The sequence below is a fragment of the Rhagoletis zephyria genome, unplaced genomic scaffold, assembly GCF_001687245.7.
Source record: "Rhagoletis zephyria isolate East Lansing unplaced genomic scaffold, Rhagoletis_zephyria_1.1 Rzeph_scaffold_17929, whole genome shotgun sequence".
Lineage (NCBI taxonomy): Eukaryota > Metazoa > Arthropoda > Insecta > Diptera > Tephritidae > Rhagoletis > Rhagoletis zephyria.
In genome coordinates, this window is record NW_016174990.1 from 1 (window position 1) to 7,069 (window position 7,069).

At 37.1% G+C, this 7,069-nt stretch overlaps 1 long non-coding RNA gene across 1 annotated transcript; it reads left to right on the plus strand.

Moving 5' to 3' along the window:
* The first annotated feature begins 5,496 nt into the window (after positions 1 to 5,496).
* On the plus strand, positions 5,497 to 6,257 carry LOC108379995 (uncharacterized). The gene is made up of 2 exons (XR_001849525.1): positions 5,497 to 5,792; positions 6,221 to 6,257. It is a non-coding gene; the product is annotated as an uncharacterized LOC108379995 (long non-coding RNA).
* Positions 6,258 to 7,069: the final 812 nt, after the last annotated feature.

Here is a 7,069-nt window from a genome sequence, read left to right on the forward strand (position 1 = left end):
GAACGCTGAGATAGTTCAAAGGATGAGATAAAAAATCATACATACAACCCATAGAATAAATAAATAAATAAAGTTTAACATATATGAAAATGCTCACATTCATAAGTACATACTTACCTTAGCTTTGTCAAAAAAAGTAAAAAATTAAAATAAACTTAAACAAATCCTGTGTACTTCAAACTTTTCGGAAAACGTATGTATGTACTCTTATAGCACTTCTCATTCTCACTCTCAAGCTGGCTGGCTTGATTTGAATATGGTAACCTATAAATTAAATACATATAGGCTGCGTTTCTTTATACATTCCGGATAATCCCATTTAACAGCCGGAATAAACAGAATACGTTTGAAATATACGTTAACATATCATCAGGAACGTTCTAAAGAATAAGTAAACAAAAAAGTTTATTCCAAACGTTCAGAATGAATAAAGAAATTCAGCCATACAAAAGGAGGGATTGTCTGCTTACTATACTGTTGCAACTTCTCACTTGATAAAACGTTGCTAGAAATTCACACCGATCGTGATACTTTAATAATTCGCGTAACACTGCGGTTGTGATTGCATCTCGAACAAGCCCTCTTTGTCGTCAAGCTCATCTAAGGGAAGACCCAAGAAGCGTGCAGCCTCTATCAGTCTGTCCACAGGGACAGAGCATTTAGTTGTGTGGGATTTTCCGGGCAAACGAAGAGATGTTTCGAGTCATGGGGTGTCTTCTCCGCATGCCGGAAACTTATTTGGCACCTCTGCGTCTAATCTGCTCAGGTATGAGTTCGACCTGCTGCAGTAGCCAGATTGAAGTTGGGCTATTGTGGTCCTAGTCTCCCGAGGCAGACGAAGCTCCGTCCCGTCTACTTCAGGTGGTTGTTGTGCGCAGAATGGCATTCACAGGTCTGGAGTCTACGTAACTTGAGACTGACTCCCTGTGAATGCCGCTCAGTGCTTGTCGATATGCGGTTGCTTCATTAACCTCTGGACTTCGTCCGTCAGTTCATATAGATGCCTCCTGACATGTATTGGCAATGGCTCTTCTGCATGCAAGTGTCTATTCGGGTGTCCACGTCTGTGGCTCCCTACTAAGAATTGCAGAGTATTGCGTTGTGCTCCCTTATGAGGAGCATTTTCACCTCGTCATGTAGGTGGTGTTCTGGCGACGTCAGAAAACATCCGGTCGCTATCCGAAGTGCTGTGTTCTGTACGGTCTGCAGCTTCATCCACTGCGCCCTACTGGTCCCCGGCGACCACACTGGTGCTGCGTAATTTAGAACCTTCCGGCCAATTGCCTTGTATGTTGCCAGCAACGTTTCTTGCCTTTGCGCGAGATACTGCCGGCTACCGACTTGAGGACCTTGTTGGCGCTCTGTACTTTGTTGACAATTGCGGTTGTGTGCGCATAGAAGGAGAGCAGACTGTCGAAAGTTACTCGCAAGTATTTTTGGGTTATTCACCGTCGGAATTGGTATGTCATCGACGTGAATACCTAGTGGTAGTCTGACCTCCTTCGCCCAGGTGGTAAACAAGGTCGCTGAGGATTTTGTAGGGGAAGGGGCTAGGCACCTAGCAGTGAAGAACCGAAAAAGCCCGGAGAGATACCCGTTTACTTTCGAGCACATGTCATTACTTCCATTCACTGACGCCATTATCGAAAAATCGTCCACGTAAGATACAATCGAGACTCCCTCTGGTGGTTGAGGGAGCTTGGAAATATAATAGTTAAAAGTAATGGGGAAAGGACATCACCCTGTGGAACCCACTGTTTTATTTTTGCAGGTTTGCTCCATTTGTCTCTAAACATTACTGACGAGTGTCAAGGACTCAGATAATTCGCCGATCACCGTTTGAGTCTCTGTGGGAGAGAGGAGGCCTCTATGTCTTCTAGCAGCGTGCTTCTGGTCACTCCCAAGCGTCGAGGATGCAGTGCAAATTGCCGGCTGTTGTGGTTAACTATTTCACTTTTAATAAAATTATGACGTTTCATTAGATTCATGCTACCTGATCACGAGCAGTAATATATATTTTTTTTAAGCAGAAGATTTCATCAGTCCGCTCAAAGATGTCGAAAAAAAAATCTCAAAAGTCAACGCGATTTTTTAGCCGTTCGTCAGACGTAACATCCCGATTCTGTGCAGTTGATAAATTACAAATCTTTATAATTTGTAAATTGTTTATTATTTAACAAGAACAATAGGGGATACCTCAATGAATACCCTCAGGCAAGTTACGCTAACATAGAGCCATCCATTCGCAAGCATATCTTCATTTTTTGTTACGTCATCTTAACAATAGCATCGTTTGATATCTGCCCTTCTCTTTCCCTATTCGAAGAGTTCTATGAATTCTCTGCATTATCTTTCTGTCGAATACTTGGAGCCCGTCAAAGCGACATACAAAGATTAGATATGAGAAGAGGATTCTGAAGTTCTGAGCCTCGATGTTTTTTCGTTCTTAATTCGCACAATCGTTAATTTCCATAACCGTATTAACCAAGAATAACACGGGCCGACAAAATTAAGCGCAAATATTTTAGCAGAAGACAGAGTACTTTTCCAAAAGTTCTCAACGTACTAAATTCCAATCCGGGGTCATAACTACTTCCGAGATATTTTAACAAAGCAAAAAACACGATTATGGCCTATATTTGAAGTTATATAGCATAGTGTTTTCTTTTTTTTCTAAAAAAAAAAAAAAAACACGCAGCATCTTAAAGTACAGGTCTATTTTGTTTTGAGTTTGCCGTCGAGTTTGTCCCAATATCTTTTTTCGTCGAGACATTGAATTTTAAAAATTTCTAATTTCATGAATTTTAGTTGAGTGCGGTAAAAATCTCAATACCTCGACGAAACGGTGTCGATATGTACATATGTATGTATGAACGTATATGTACATGAATACCTATGTACTTCCTGCTGGAAGGTTCAGCGTCCTCACGACCTGATTAAAGTTTAATCCGATCCGATTAGTACCATCAATAAAGCTTCACTACTCATGTTGGCTTCTGTAAGTCAAATAGTTTTGCTTGGAAGATGCCGCATTTGAGTTACGAATAATAAAGGTTCTCGAATTGTAAACCAGTTAGGTTGCTGCATTAATGTACGAGAATTAGGAGTTCTGTTTCACTCAGAATTAGAGATGGGCACGGGCCTAAATTTTCAGGCCCGGCCCGGCACGAGTGCAAAATCAACTTTCAAAAACACGCACGAGCCCGCACGTTAAGAATTTTAGTGGGGCCCGGCCCGGAACGACGGGACACGCCCCAGCCCGGAAATAATGAGCCAACTTTTATTGTATGTATACATATGTACATATTTTTAATTTTGTGNGGGAAGTAGAAAAAGTGGAAGGTATTTTATGTACAGATATGTATGTAAACGAAACTACTAAGTATCATATTTTTTCTATCGGTTTCCAAATATTTCTTTTTTTTTTGCTTTTCTCTTATCAAAAGAGTTTTAATTATGTACTATTTTTTTTATATAAAAACAAAAGCTCATCTAAATTTTCGGTATTAGCAACGGGCTTTTTCGTGCTTTTATGAAATTTTACTGAATGCCCAGGCACGCACGAGTTCGTGCTGGCAGCAAATATTCCGGCCCGTGCCCATCTCTACTCAGAATGAACTGTTGTACGCTCCTCTAATGCCACTACCGCCTACCGCCACATGATCCGTTATTGCGAATAAACGAGCGACAATTTGTTTCGAACAAATCTGCTTGTTTTTTCTTGTGCTGAATTTCCACTAGGCATCAAATCGCAAAAATTGTAATGACATAGTTCGGCATTAGAAAATATTTGTACCATTACATTAAAAAATTGTAATTTAATTCATTTCCACATATCGGGCCCTAACCGCCAAAATAACGTAAGCGACACTTTTTTCAAAATTTTATTTTTGATGAAGAAATATTCCTAGAGCATCTAGATGCATTTCTGCATCAAAAAGAATATTTTGAAAAAAATGTCGCTTACGTTATTTTGGCGGTTAGGGCTCGATATTATTTTTTAAATACCTCAAACTCTTGTAATTTCAATACCTAGTGGAAATTCGTCATTACTTCCAAAGACCCATATACATACATACATACATACATAACTGATACTGACGAACATAAGTTACGTCAACTGCGCGCTTGTAAGTACTAATCGACGCAAGCCTTTTTTTTGAAAAATTTTCAAATGATGTAAATAGATCCAACTTGCATTCAGTTTTCTAATGGTCAAATGTTTGAGCAATATTGTAACCAGTGTTGCCAGAAAAAAAATCGTTTGGAGCTAAATCGGTCAAAAAAAAGCTAAATTATACTAATAGTAGCTGAAATGAAGAGCTATTTTTTTTTAAGTTTAGCGTTTATTGACGTAAAGTTGTTTTTACATTTTCCGTATTTTTAATAGAAGCAAAGAATTTTATAAATTTAAGTGCTGAAAAAACGTTTACAACCAAAATAAGGTTCATAGACAAATTTTTGTGTGTAGGGGGAAAAAAGCTGTAAACATTTTGCAAAGCTATGCATGACAAGCAGTTATCAGTAGGGCTCGGAATCTCATGTACTAAAAAATCGAAAATATGCGCGTATAATATACACTCAAAATTAAAAAATAAGCCCTATAAACGAGTAACATATGCAATTAAAAAAATTTTCCAAATATTTTGTTGCCGATACAAAAATAAATTATGTGATTTTAACCAAAAAAGACCGACAACAATTCATTTCAAAATGCAATACATATTTATGTATAAAATTATAGCCTTATTCATAAGAAATAAACTAGTTTAAAAAAGGGTTTATAAATTGAAAAATTTATGAAAACGTCAATTTATAAAGCTTTTTAAGCCTACTTTATTTTTTATGAATAAGGCCATTAGTTTATAATCAAGCAGACAGTGGCAATCTTGTGTAAATAGAAATATTGACAGTTTAATAGTGGTTCAGATTAATGGTAGTGAAATGCTATTAGCAAGTTACAGCAATTTGGGGGTTCTATGTCCCCGGACCCATATTAGGGTAATTTCGTATTGTTTAGAGATATAGGCCAGCTCTCTCCTACAGTCTTCCACTAGTTGAAATCTAGCAGAGGTACAGGGAAGTGCCTTCATGACTGCTTGACTATCCAAGAAGATATTCAGATAGATATTTGGGAAAACATTTTAGGTATTTTTTTTTTAAGAGATTTGGCACAAAATTTAATTGCTTGTAAATCAAAAAAAAAAAAGCAAAGTATGCAAAAACCATATGCATTTATTGTCAAATATACTAAAATATGAGCATTTAATAAGCAAAAACAGGTATTTTTTTTGCAAAATATGCACTAACGATTGAATGCCATTTTAAAAGAAATTTTATGATTCGTAAAGATAACTTAACAATTTCCATTTGAAGGTGGCCAATAAAAACACGCATTTGCATGAGATTCCGAGCCCTAGTTATCAGCATTAGGTGCTGCAGTACTATTGGAGAACAAAAACGCAACTGGTGACCAAAGCTATCGAAGCTTTCTCTCGCATCAGATGCTATTTACTCGGTTATAATTAAGCATACAAAGCGAGGAGAGTTTGCTCATATGAGACCGGCCAGTTTTAATAGACTGTTTTGTGAGTATTCGCACCAGTATGAGTGTGAAAATCTCGGAGGGCGCACCAGTTCGCCTCCAAACCCAAACTGAACGAACTGGTGCTTGTGTCTACAATGAGATGACAAAGAAACAAAATAAGCTATTATTACTCACCCAAAAAAAAAGGCAAGAACGAAGCTTTCAATGCAAAAGTTAATACACTCCAGGCATAACTATGGACAGAGTATGTAAATAAGTACATTAATGAATTTGTATATATGTATGTACCTTAATGTGTATGGAATTAAAAATCAAAAGCGGTCTAGCGAGAAAACAAAACGATTCGCAAAAATAATGATTAGTAAAGCACAGAATTGAAAAAGACAACACTCCTAAAGCATTTTTATACTAGCGCTCTTTGGAGTAGATGAGCGCGTGGCGACGGTAGACAAATTTAAAGCGCGCGGCGTCCTATAATTCAGTCGGTGTTTGGATAAGGTCGGTTCAGGTTCGGTTCAGTGCGTTGATTGTGGCTGAGGAGCGGGCATGTTTTTCTAATTGTTATCCACAAACTGCCAAATTTTAGCATCATAATTATTTTCAAATGCGCTTCTAAAAAATTTTTAAAAGAAGTAAATATAGAACAAATATTTATTTATTTATTTATCGAAGTGCGGGTTGTGCAAAAACTGAAGGACATTTGCTGTCGGAAAAAAGTAGCGGAGCTGTTCATAGTAGAGTAAATAACTCAGATATGGAGCGTATACTGCGTGGTATTATGCGTTATCGGAATACGACGCGCGAACAGATGGTGAAAGAATTCCAAAAAGTCCGTGATCATCCGGAGGTAAGTATCTACAAATGACCATTATTATGAGTAGATAAGCGCACGTGCATAAAAAGATAGCTACATATGTATAAAACATATTTATTTACGTACATACATACATACATATGTACGCATGCATACATAAATTGATAAAAACACGACCTTCGAAAATGAAATCGCCAATCTACAATAAATGTTTAAAAAGTGTGCTGTCAGTTGATGGAAAATTAAATTAGTACATTATTATGACTGAAAGTTATAAAAAAAAATTCCATAATGTTTGGCCATTAAAGTATAGCGAAATCAGAACAAGTAGTAGGTACATAATGTTGATGACATTAATCAATCGTGTTTGTGTTTGTATAAGTACATACATATGTTCATAAGGTTTAATAGGGTGCCGCAGCATGAGTGATTTTGGAAAGTTTTTAAAGCATAGGCGCGGCAGATAAGCGGTTAAACAAATCAAATTTATTATTTATTTATATTAGGTATATGAAAAATTTAGAAACATTCAGGCCTAAACAAGACATACATACATATGTACGTATTTAAACATGTGCTAAATTTTTTATGTGTACATACATACATGTGTAAATAAATACATACTACAGCCAGTCATTCTAACCTTTAAGTTCTCATCGGCTGCGCCGGTGGAGTGCAAAACTAAATATGTACGAGTATGTGCATAC